Source organism: Mandrillus leucophaeus, unplaced genomic scaffold (assembly GCF_000951045.1).
Source record: "Mandrillus leucophaeus isolate KB7577 unplaced genomic scaffold, Mleu.le_1.0 Scaffold351, whole genome shotgun sequence".
NCBI lineage: Eukaryota > Metazoa > Chordata > Mammalia > Primates > Cercopithecidae > Mandrillus > Mandrillus leucophaeus.
In genome coordinates, this window is record NW_012103710.1 from 1,805,630 (window position 1) to 1,818,848 (window position 13,219).

A 13,219-nucleotide genomic window follows, 5' to 3' on the forward strand; every position below is an offset into this window, starting at 1 on the left:
TTTTTGGCAATGGGATTTGAAAATTAACTTTCATCCTCCCTCCTGACTTGTCCTACAGTTATTAAACTCTTTCTTTGCTGCAAAATTCTGCAATTCTCAGTGCATTGGCTTTTTTTTGGGCAGTGGGCAAGATGAACCTGTCTGACAATTATAAGTGGACTCTTTCAGTCATGACACATTTCTCTTTTGTGCATTATTATACCTTACATATTATTTACCTTCATCTATAGATTCTGAGTATTTTTATTGTTATTTATTTACTTTTCCTCAAGCAACCCTAGACAGGTACATCCTGCTGGAAATATCTATCCATAGAGTCTTTCTAGGAAATATCACTAGTGTATTGGCCTTGTGGCTTGTCATTAGCATGTCCATAAAGAAATCTGACAATTCACCTCTCTTTTTCCTTTCTGGGTCTGGTCTCCCATCCCCATATAAGGAAAGAATAGAGTGCAAGCTTGATTACAATAATTTCCTTCCCACCTTATAGGGCCCTCTTCATCTTTCCCTACTTTCCATGGATATGGGTGTTTATGGTATGATTTTATGATTGGTGGAAGATGCAACTGGTGGGAGAAAACTTGATTCTTTTCTGTAATTTGGAAGCATACAAAATGTTCATGAAAGCTTCTCATTTTTTGGGTCAGTCTTGACCATGAAGACCATGAAATCTCTTAAGTTCCATCTGGCCAATGGTCCTTTTGGTCTTATGTAATCCAGGATCTATTCAGTAATTTATGTTACTCCTCTGCAAGGAGGCAATTTCAGTGAAGTGGGAAGGCATATATAATAGACACCACCTGCTTTTTAACCTCAATTTTTTAATATTAGTAACAAAATTTATTATCAAGTACTATGTAGTGTACATCATTGTATGTGGTATACTTTTAGATGACTGGCAGCATGGTGTGTTTACACCAGCGTCACCATGAACACATGTTGTTTGAGTTATGATGTCATTAGGCTATAGGATTTTTTCAGCTTCATTGTAATTTTATGGGGTCACCAGTCATATATGTAGTCCATTGACTGAAACGTTATGCAGCATATGACTGTGTCAGCACATGAATGTCTGTGATCCATTTAAAATTTTTTATTTATTTTTAATTATACTTTAAGTTCTACAGTACATGTGCACAACATGCAGGTTTGTTACATAGGTATACATGTGCCATATTGGTTTGCTGCACCCATCAACTCATCATTTACATTAGGTATTTCTCCTACTGCTATTCCCTCCCCTAGACCCCCACCCACCAACAGGCCCCTGTGTGTGATGTTCCGTGCCCTGTGTCCATGTGTTCTTATTGTTTTAAAATTAATTTTATTTGGAGGTGTAGAAAGTAAAATGAGCTAGACATCATATCAATTCAGGCAGTATTTACATGATTCTTAACTCATCAAACCAGAGAATAACAGTGAAGGTAACAAGAAACTCGAAGTCATTGTTAAGTGAAACAAAAACCAAATGAGTGAGTGGTTTGTTGCATCTTTCACTTTTCAGCTAGTTTGGCTGGAATTGGTTAGAAAAGTTGTATCTGACAAAAGGGAAAACGGTATAAATATTCTGCCTCTATCCCCCTTTAAAATGGAAAAGAAAAAACAAATATCAATCTTTTCAACTATTCTGAAAACATATTTGTTTTCTGTTAGCCATTTGTTAGGCTTCCTTTATCAAGAGGGAGTAATACAGAATCTTCATTTAAAACAAGGAACTGTTTCATAGTCCAACATAATTATTTTGGCTTCTCATTTATATACAGTACTTTTTATCTTTTATTAAAAATACTGGCTGGATGTGGTGGCTCACGCGTGTAATTCCAGCACTTTGGGAGGCCGAGGCAGGTGGATTACTTGAGGTCAGGAGTTCCAGACCAGCCTGGCCAACATGGTGAAACCCCATTTCTACTTCAAAAATACACAAATTAGCCAAGTATGGCGTGTGCCTGCAGTCCCAGCTACTTGAGAGGCTGAGGCAGAAGAATCGCTTGAACCCGGGAGGCGGAGGGTGCAGTGAACCGAGACCATGCCACTGCACTCCAGCCTGGGTGACAGAGTAAGACTGTCAAAAAAAATTGTTAATATTTAAAGTCATTTCATCAAAATATTTTTAATCACAAGAAATTTTATGTAGAAACTATACTAAAATGGAAATGAAAGTAGCTTTATTTCTAAAAGTCAGCAAATAGTTCCAGCTGTCAGTGAAAATAAGAATAATGCCTAATATTTACAGAGATAGGTTAATGAACAGAGAAAGACATAAGAAGAAAGCATAAGGAGAAATTGTTCTATTTCTTCTTGACTTTCTTACATCCACTTGTAAATTCATCGTTCACCTTTGAAAGGCAATCACGTAATGTGAAACTAGTGGATCAACATTGCCGGAGGACCTGAAGCAGCTCTCAGCTTCCCTGGACCAGCCTTCCCAATAAAACAGAGCAGCTGTGTGATATAACCCCTGTCAGCCTCACAGTCTTTCTACATCTGAGAAGACTAATACAAATCAGATGGGAAATTGAGATGCTGACCCTAAACTCCCTATGACAATGCCTGCTTTCAAATTCACATAGTCTTCCTTTAATACAATTCACCCTTGCTCCCCTAGTTTTAATGACATCTTGAATGAAATATATATTTTTCCTGAAAATAAGATCTCTGGTTACATTTGGCTTTTTACACCCTCAAGGTTTCTGAAAATTGCTAAATATATTACTCATCAGTTCCTTTATGAGCCTTCAGGAGAGACGTGACAAATCTTAAACCAGGCCCAGTATGACTTCTTTTAAATCATAGCCAATCATCGATTTTTCTTTCTCTTCCTTTAAATCTAACTCTAGCAGTTCCTTGAATTAAACACCTGATTTAATGTGAATACACTGGCTAGCAATGACTTTTTAACAAGGCATGGTATCCTGAGATTGTACTGGCATTCAGTCTTCAACAGACTTTTTTGATTTGCACATTGAGGTTTTTAGAGATTTGCCTTACTATCCTATCATATGACTTCACTTTCTGTTTTTAATTTATTACTATTTTTTTTTCCAATTCTTAGGGAGATAGATGGAACAAAGTAGCTCACTGGTTTTGGGTTTGAGAAACAACCCAGTGTGTGACACTATGACACTGTATTTGGTCTACACTGTGATACTGTTAGTAAGAGGCACCTACACCTATGTCCTTTTGAAAAATAAAAATAAAAAGCTGAAGGACCAAAGTGGAAAATAAGCTCATGTGAAATTTTAATATCTCATCATCCTATGAAAAAGAGCAGTGCCATAATATGTTAAGGGACAATTTCCAAATAAGGGATATAAAATCCCATTGAAAATGTATCTCCCAGAGAAGTGGATTAGTGTTTGTGGAAAGATATTTTAAATACATTTCCTTGGGAAGGGCACTATTAAAAAAAAAGGCTGGGAAATGCAATGAAAAATTGATTCTCCCTTAGGGAAAGGATGATGTGTAGAAACTAAGTACTATAGACATGGGAAAGTTGTAGAGCAGTGTTCATATAACTCTGTGGAGACTGAGAGCTGACCAAGGTCAGAGGATCGTATCTTGAGAAAATTGCAATGAAGTGGCAGGACATCCTGAAAGCTAACAACTTCAGGGGTGCCAGCCAGGCACTTTATAAGAGGAGGAATGAACAGAGTGCAGTAGGAGCCAGCTCTTTAACTTTTTGAACAAAGTTAAATGCATGCTAACGATTTTTTTCAAGAGCCTCCTATTAGTAAATTTTAGTTTAAAAATATACATAAAACAAAAAATAAATAAACAGAAGAATTCACACTCCTAGTGACAATGATTTCACTGTATTGTATTTCCTTCCTATCTTTTCTGTACATTTGTCCCGAATAGTTGCGTCATATGTATATATATAGAGATACACATATTTACATATACACAAATTTTCTATTTATCTTTTACTTAATAATTTTAGGCAAAGTTATTTTCATGTTAATATTATAAAATGTTCTTAACTCTGGATTTCTCCTGTTGTAAGAAAGGCAATCTGAAAATATATTACTATCACATGAATATTTGAACCACATGGTCCATCCTGGGAATATAAATACACTTCGGAGAAGAAAACCACACAAATTAATGACATTCTAAAGGTGCTGCCACATGTAGGTGGGAACATTGTTTTAAGTCATGAGGTTTCCTTGGTATTCCTCCAAATATAAGGTTTAGACAATTTCTTTACTGTACATATTGCATAATGTCAGAAACAAAATATATTGGACTATACATTGAGCAGTATAAAAGAACAACTGAGTTGACTTTCACCATGTACTTACTAAGTGCCGGATATTCTTGTGCTCCTTTAATGTAAACTGTATGATTTTGTGATTGTTAAATATACAATAACACATATTAAATGGTCATCTTTTCTTGGTAATGACTCAGAATTTGGTGTTCTGATTTCCATTCCAAAGATTATAATGGTTGCCTCCATTCCTCATCTGGTAAGTTTCCAACTATAGTTATGAATAAGTAGAACTATTAATTTGACTGCTGATTGCAGTGTGTTGAGAAGGGGTTTCTACACACAGGCTACTGTCTATACTTTTGAGTCAGAGATATATGAGCAAGGTCAGGCAAGGCAGTCTGAGCATGCCTGCATGATTAGAAGGGCATTGGATTTGTCAGCTAAGTGTAAAATATCCTTATGCTGCAGAGTGAGGCCTTTATTTTCTAAGTAAATTAACTGTAATAACTATCAAACTACAGATGGTAAGCAAGCCAGCCATCTGTGAAACGGGAATCCAGGTCGGGTGCAGTGGCTCACGCCTGTAATCCCAGAACTTTGGGAGGACGAGGCGGGTGAATCATGAGGTCAGGAAATCATCCTGGCTAACACGGTGAAACCCCGTCCCTACTAAAAATACAAAAAAATTAGCCGGGCATGGTGGCGGGCGCCTGTAGTTCCAGCTACTCGGGAGGCTGAGGCAGGAGAATGGCGTGAACCCAGGAGGCAGAGCCTGCAGTGAGCCAAGATTGCGTCACTGCACTCCAGCCTGGGTGACAAAGTGAGACTCCATCTCAAAAAAAAAAAAAAAAAAAAAAAGAAAAGGAAAGAAAAGGGAATCAATCGACAGCAAAAGTCTGTTAGACATTTCTTTAAGATATGGACATCTGGAACAACCTGAGCTGTTTTTGAACCCATGAAAAGCCAAAGATGACACAAAATGTCATTATTACTTCATCTTTGCAAAGAAAATCTAACAGTTAAAAGATGAAAAGACACATTGCATGGCCAGGAGGTTCATTTGAAACTGGCGCAAGTACAGGTAGATGGGAACAGGTGGAGTGAGATCATGGCATTTCCAAGCTAGTTGTGGTTATGAAGCAGATGCCTTATGCAAGTAACCCTCAGCTATTCCAGTGTGTCTGGATTCTCTGAAGTCCTCTGGAGTCTCTTAATTATTTGTAAACTCTCACTAGTAGGCCATGTAACTGAATTTGTGAACGTTTTTACAACTTCTCTTTAGCCAAGAACATTTAGCGTAATAATTAAATCAGTTTTTTTTTTTTTTTGTCTGAAAGCTCCTTAAAACAACATCCATCTTTAAAATTCTTCAGCCCTAGTGCATGTGGAAACTGTAGTTCTTAGATCTCTGCAGAACCCCACTATGCTGGAGACCCAAAAAGAATATGCCACACTTTTTTGATGCTTAAGGGAACCCCTGCTTCTGCACCAAATATAATGATTTTTACCTTAGCTCTTTCAGAGGAAAGAGAACGGATACAGAATCAGAAAAACCTGTGTTTGAATCTCAGCTAAATCACTTTCGGAGTGGGCCAAACACTTAATCTTTCTGATTCTAAGTTCTGCCAGTTTTTTTTTTTTTTTTTTAAATAAAGCAAAAGTAATATGTCCCTTACAAGATCTTATAAGACTGAAGTGAAATAATATCTATGAAATATCTAAGCCTACTGCCTGCCCCGTAGAGGATGTTTAATAATGGTTTGTTTCCCCTGTCTTCTTTTGAAGATAAGTCAAAGAAGCCCAAATTTCCCTATACCCAACTGGCATTCACTATAACTGTCCTCAGATATTTCCTCAAAGAATATCATGACAGCATGAAGAGAAATTAGGTTCATTCAAAGAATGATACTGGCAGAAAGTCACTGGTAAGGCATTTAGAAAGAAAAGACATAAATGGGAAGGACATAAAGCTCGGACTGGGGAGCTGTTACAAAAGCAAAGTGATCTATGCTGTCTCTTCTAGAAGAATTTTCAAGATTGTTTTTAATCGAGTCTGATATATTTTCACATGTGGTAAGCCCTCTCATAATAAAACTTTTTTTTGACTGTATTACGTGATGAACTATAAATCAATGATTGAAAAGTGCCTTGAGGAACAATAACATTAAATAAATACATAATTATTATTTAGGACTATTTATTTCACTTGAGTAAAAACTCGTTGACAGCTTCATTATGTCATGCTTATAACAAGCTGACAACTTACTCTGTGGTCTTTGAAATTATTTGTTGGATTTTTTCTGTGCATGAGTTAATGAATGATGGCTAAAAACATTGTTAAATAAAACTATGTAGTACACACACTGTTTTCTCCATTAAATTTTATGTAAAGAGTTTATGCATAAGAAATGATACGCACAAAGGGAGACCTAGTTTGAGAACAGAATGTGTGAAAAACACCTAAGACTTTGGAAGACCACAAGGTCAATATGTTAGCACATTTGTCAAAGAAAGCTAATTCTTATGCTGTATTATTAGAAATGGAACACTCTGATTTTGTGAAGGGCTTACACTGATGAGGCTTCTATGTGGAATGTTGTGTTCAATTCAGGTCACACATTTTAAGAGACACTGGCAAACAGGTTTGGTCTCCAACTGAAAAGCAATGAAAGCTTCTGTGAATATTTAGCTACGAGAAATAATTGTTTCATTCAATATTTTAAGGTTCTGCAGAGTGAAGGATACCTAAGCTATGTTGTTTCAGACAGCAAAACTTTGATGAGGGAAAATATTAATAGAAAGTAAATTGACTGAAAATAATGTAGAACTCTCTAATAATTAAAAAGAGGCACTGTAGATAGATGCACTGAATTAGAAATATTCCATTGTTCTCCATTGGTTAGGAGGATTAACTAGATAACATTTTTAACCCTAAACCTAAGATATATTTTTCCATTTAAAAAATTTGATAATAAATTTCTATATAATCTATAAAGTAGTTGAAGTCAGCTAGGTTTGTGATGTTAAAATTCTACGTGATTATTTAGATGAACTCTTAATCTGCATAAATTGCAACAAACAATTTTCATAAGATTTTTGTTGAGAGGGAATAACTGCTTTTTAAAAACCGACTAGTCATTTATAATTAAAAACATATAGGTGTCTGGGAAAATAAAATATGAATAACTGTAGACTTTTATTTGTGCTTCGCCTTGGTTACTGAAAAAGAGTACACAGACACAGCCATCTCCACTTTCCACTCTCTAAGTTCAGAGGTTCAGTTCCATGTCTAGGCAACAAACTCCTAAACCAAACAAAAACAAATGAAGATGAGACACGCAAACACATACGCACATGCACACACAGACACATGCACACGCGCACACACACACACACACAACACAAAATAAACCCAAGCCAAGAATCCTGCTTTAGGAGTGACTTAAAGTTTGAAGTTTCCAGCATCGTGTAACCCTATGGCAATTCTATCTTGTACATATTTTTGGAGATTACGGCTCCCATGATATTAACAATGATGATTCATTTTGTAGTGAATGTGCATGGTTGAGATTTTCAATTTTTTAAATTAACTCTGTTATTTCAGAAGAAAAACATAAATAGAGATGTTTGGTTCTGGGGAACAGGACTAGACTGGAGATAATTGAATATTGTTTTTCATTATCTGCTTTTATGTTTCATTTTTAAACCATATGTAAGTATTACTTGGGTATAAACAGTTAAGAGGAATATACAGAAATCAAGTGATAGTAAGTCAGCCAGGGAGAAGCATGAGATGATACTAGAATCAAGAGGCAGAGGGAATGCTGAAGAGTTTGATGGGAGGCACCAAATAACACTGAAATGTGGACTCTACTTCCTGTGAATATAAAAACCCCTCCTTAAGGGTAAACAGTTAGTGACGAGGTCAAATAAAGTCATCTTGATTCTACATGGTTGCCTAGAAAGCTTGGGAACCCTTTTATCTTTTGAGTTCAACTATATTGAACTATTAAATTTTCCTGTAATTCCTCTTACTCTTTGTTCTTCTGAATCTATTATTTATTCTCATTAATTTCTCAAATCCTTACTGGCCTTTAATTATTGCATAAAATTAATTCTTCACTCATTTGACTTGCTTTCTTACCCAGCCTGCATAGCTGGGGAAGAAAGTAAGACATTTCAATTATTCTCAAGTCAGAAACCTAAAATTCTTAGTTACCTTCATCTTTTGTCATATCCGTGTGTTAATCACACATGGGTCAATCACACGGGTATGCCTTGTTCTTAGGCGTAAGAAACAAACAAACAAAAATCAATTCTAGTTGATTTGCCCAGGTAAGTCATGTATTAAAAAGATATTGACTAGCTCTCCAAACGTTCTGGAAGGCTGGAAATCCAGACTCAAAAAGTGGGAAAGAATCAAGATGGACAGCACAGCCAGTAATACAACCAAAATGATGCTTTAGAAATGGCCCAAGAAATGCCATTATCTCCACTGCTGTACAATGGTTGCTGTTGCTGGCACTGGGTCCTGCTGCTTCTAGAAATAAGATGTTGCTGGTGCTGCTATTGAAAGAAATTGTTTATTCTCCCTACTTATCTGTGTGACTTACTACACAAGCAATATTTTGGGCAAAAGCACATACATGGACAAGTTCCAATCATGAACTCTTGCCCTATGGGTGGGCCAGAGGGATGACCTTGTCTTTCCAGCTTTTAATGTTGTCCACCAAGATTTCTACTGTGGGACATATTACAAACATAGGAGAGGGTTCACATGCTGGAATGCTAAAACTTTCATTATTAACATAAAGTAACATATAACAAATGTTGACAACAGTATATTTTGCCATTTAATAACTCTCAGTAACCCACTTTTTATTTTTTCTCATATAAATCTATATTCCATATCTACCTTTCCTCACTGTTGACTGCCAGGTAACAGTTTTTATCCTTACAACTCTTCTGACATTTATCTATAAAAAGTCACCTAGTTACAAAATCAAACAGCTTCCCATTTCTTACCCTTTTTCTACTTCATTATCTTCTTTATGAAAATTTATTCTTTTGGCTTCTGTGTCATTGCTCTGTGCTAACCTTTTGATATTCCTAACTCTCCTTTTATTTCTTAATATAATATCTAAAAATCTCTTCTCTGGTTTCCTTTTCTACATTTTTTTCTCTCTTTTCTTGCCGAGTCATTTATTGCCACAATTTCAACTATCATTTGTATTCAGAGAAATCCCAAATATACATTAATCCCCTAATCTCTCCCTTCAGTTTCATACTCAGTAAGTGTGTGATGAGTACCTTTACACAGATTTTGCTCTACCACCTCGCATTAATCATGTCCACAAGCAAGCCTGTTTTTCCCACAAACATTTCCTTGCGTAATCTTTTGCTGGGTTAATAGCTTTCTATTTCTTACAATCAATTGGACAGGAAATTTTAGAATTAATTTTTAAGTTTCCCTTCTCTTCCTCAGAAACCAAGTCTAAGAAATTACCTAGAAAGTTCAATTTCTTCTGCAGTTTATCTCTCATTCATTTCCTTTTTTTTTTTTTTTTTTTTTTGAGTCTTTTTTTTTTTTTTAACATTGTCACTGACCCGGTCTAGACTCCTATTTCCAATAGTTTGGACAACTGTAATAGCTTCCTAATTAGTCTTCCCACCTCTGGTCTTCAACCTTCCCAATTAACTCTGCTCATTACTCTGAGAGAACATTCCTTAAATCAAATGTCCTATATCACACGCTGTTTCTGTAATCTTCTATGACTTTTACTTGTGTTCTTTCTTGACATTCAAGGCTCCTCATCATTTGATCCTAAGCATCTATGGCAGTCCTACTATACTCCTTTTTCCACTGCACACTGAAGTCAAACTAAGCAGTTGCCATCCAGAGAACCTTCATTGATCTTTCCTTCCACTTTGTCCTTGCGCATGATGCTCTTCCCATTAATAGTTCCTTTCTTTCTATTTCTAGAATTCTTGTAAAAATCTATTTATCAGGACTCAGACTTGAATAATATCCAACCTCAAATTTTTCTTTTATACAAGGTTTAATAACACTTCATTTTCTTTTATTTTCTTAGCAATTTGCATTGTGTTATATTTTGTACATACAGTATATTTTATTCTCTCTAGTACATCTTAAATTTTATGAGTATACCCATTAGGCCTGTTCACACAGCTCTACCCCTCTTCAGCATCTGGCTCAAAGTTTTGAAAATATTAGGTGGGTTGTAAACGTTTATTGTATTGTACTGACTCTAGAAATGCAAACTCAAGATCTCTGCCTCTTCGGAGGTGAAATCAAAAGAAGAAAAACAACTTTGTTATTTATTTGAATCTATTATTTCTTTACATTATTACAGTTTTAGAGTATTAGTTATACAAATTGTTTATCTTTTGACTCTTAATCATACAGGCACCAGACAATTGATAGTATTCTCCTCAAGTACACTACAAAGTGTGATTCAACCTTTTCTTGTATTAGAATATTTAGTCAATATTTCATTAGACCTTATGGTAAATTCAACATTTTGATTTTCAAAATGCCCACAATTTTCAGATAGTTGCTAAGATTTGGGAACATGGAAAAATTACACAAACCTGGTAATTAGAATACTAAGGTGGGAATTTACAAATGTCTATTTGGTAGCTAAATATCTAACTACCCCATGTTCTATATCCCTTTATTAGTTTTTCTTTACACATATGAAGAATAGAAATATTATATATTTTAAATATTTTACACATTAGTAGAATAAATTAATTTACATGATGCTTTGTTTGGTGATGTTAAATTGCTACAGTGAGGTGTGAGCAGTGGGAGAGTGAATAACCGGAATTATATGAGAAGCTGCTTATAGAACAGGGAGGACTGCCTATGATCAGTCCCCTCTCAGAAGAGGCAGTTTAGAAGTTTGCAGTATAGACTAGAGCAGACCGCTAGATAGAGTTTGAATTGCGGCTCCATCCCTCACTAACCATGTGATTTTGGATCAAGTATTTAATCTGTGTCTATTCAATTCCCTCATCTATAAAACAGGGATAATAACAACACCTGCCACGTAGGGGTGTGTAAGGGTTAGCTGAGCATTTATGAAGTGTTACAGAGTATTTGTTATTGAAGATATGTTTTCTGCTACAAATATCTATCATTAACTTAAATATTAAATGCATTTATTGTTTTTATTAGCTCAGTGACATTTATTTCAGCTTTTGATCTGAGTTTGTTTTCCTGCTCACAAGCTTTCTGAGAAACACAAGAATCAATAGGGATTATTTCAACTGAATTTAGGGCTTATCTAAGAGAACTTCAAGGGTTAGGAGACCAAACAAAACAAGAAAAGAGGATTTAAAAGAAGAAATTAGATTTCAAAGTTTAAGAGATTAAATGGGTGGATAAAGGCACTCAGCATGTACTTTAGATAAAAGCTGGAAAAGTAGTAGTGCTATTCTGCTTAGTCAGTGGCTCCTGACCCCATTAGCAGTAAATGCTTAATCTTACTCTTATTCTATTAATACTAATGCAAAATGGGTAGGTTTTTGTCTATGAAAAATATATTTAGTATAATTTTTGATTTCCTCTCAGAAGTAAAAATAACGACCTGAAATGAGGATGAATGATGAGCATATGAGAAAAATACAGAAAAGAATGTGTTAAAGTGCACATATATGTCAAATAGAAACATACCATGGAAATCAACGTTGATGGCAGATAAGAAGAGTTACATTTCCACTGCTCTCTTTCAGCTACAAAATATAAAATCTAGGAACTTTCAGGGGAATCTTACCCCAGAAATCTAAGAAATATTAGAAACAAATGAGAAATTACTATGGTTCAAATACTTTCATGTTTAATCATTATTGCTTTTGTAAAATTGAAGATTCAGAAAATGTAATTTTCCTTTGTGAAGAAATTTAAGCCTAGAGGCAAATTTGTAGGCCATCTTTAGCAACTCTAACAGTTTGATATTTATAATCAATATCTATAACTATCTATATCTACCATCATCTATATTATCATCTGTATCTATGTGATATGGGATATAGGTAGAAGAGGGCACTTCCCCGGCAAAGGCCCTACTCAAGCCTGAAGACCCGCGGCCCTAATTGAGGACAAGCATTTCTGTTTTCGTGCCCAAAAAGGTGCGTTTTGACCCATCACGTGCCGCATACTACCCCCATATAAACCCGAGACCTTAGCGGGCAAACATACAAGCAACTCTACATCCAGAGAAGCAGGGGAACAGATGGCAGAGAAGGAGGGAAGAGGCCTCTGAATGTCGGACGAAAGCATTCGGACTCCAGGGGAAGATCACCTTCTCACTCCATTTCCTCCTTCCGGCTCCCCATCCATCTCGTTGAGAGCCACCTCCACCACTCAATGAAATCTTGCCTCATCCTTGGAGCCCATGTGTGATCCGAGTCTTCCCGTACACCGAGCAAGAGCTTGGGATACAGAAAGCTGTCACACTGCCCCTCTGCCCTTGTGATAAGGCAGAGGGTCCATTGAGCTGATTAACATTCATGCCGTGAGCGTTGAAAGATCTGAAAGAGCTTTGTAGCACTGGGGTTGCAGGCACCTACCCCTAGACATTACCGTGAGGTCAGAGCCCAAAACACTTGCCCCGGCCTCTGCACCTGTCCGTCTGCATGCTCCCCCTGGGGATTTGAGCAGTGTGACGACCAAACAACTGAGCCATAGCCCTGTCGCACCTCCTGTTCTGTGAGGGGGATACGGAAACTCTCCCGTTTCGTATGTATCTAACCCTACTGCATGTCTTTGTACAATTTTTATTTTTCCTTGCTCTTATTTCCTTGTTCTTTTTTTTACCTTGTTACAGTGTAATTGTGTTTATATAAGCATCCTCAATCACTTAAAAATTAGGTAGAATATCAAATAGATACATAAATACAAAGAGATACATGGGTACCCTGGAATCATTTTCCTAATTACTGTCCACTGCTTTGGATGTAACCAGCCAAGTTGGGATCTGA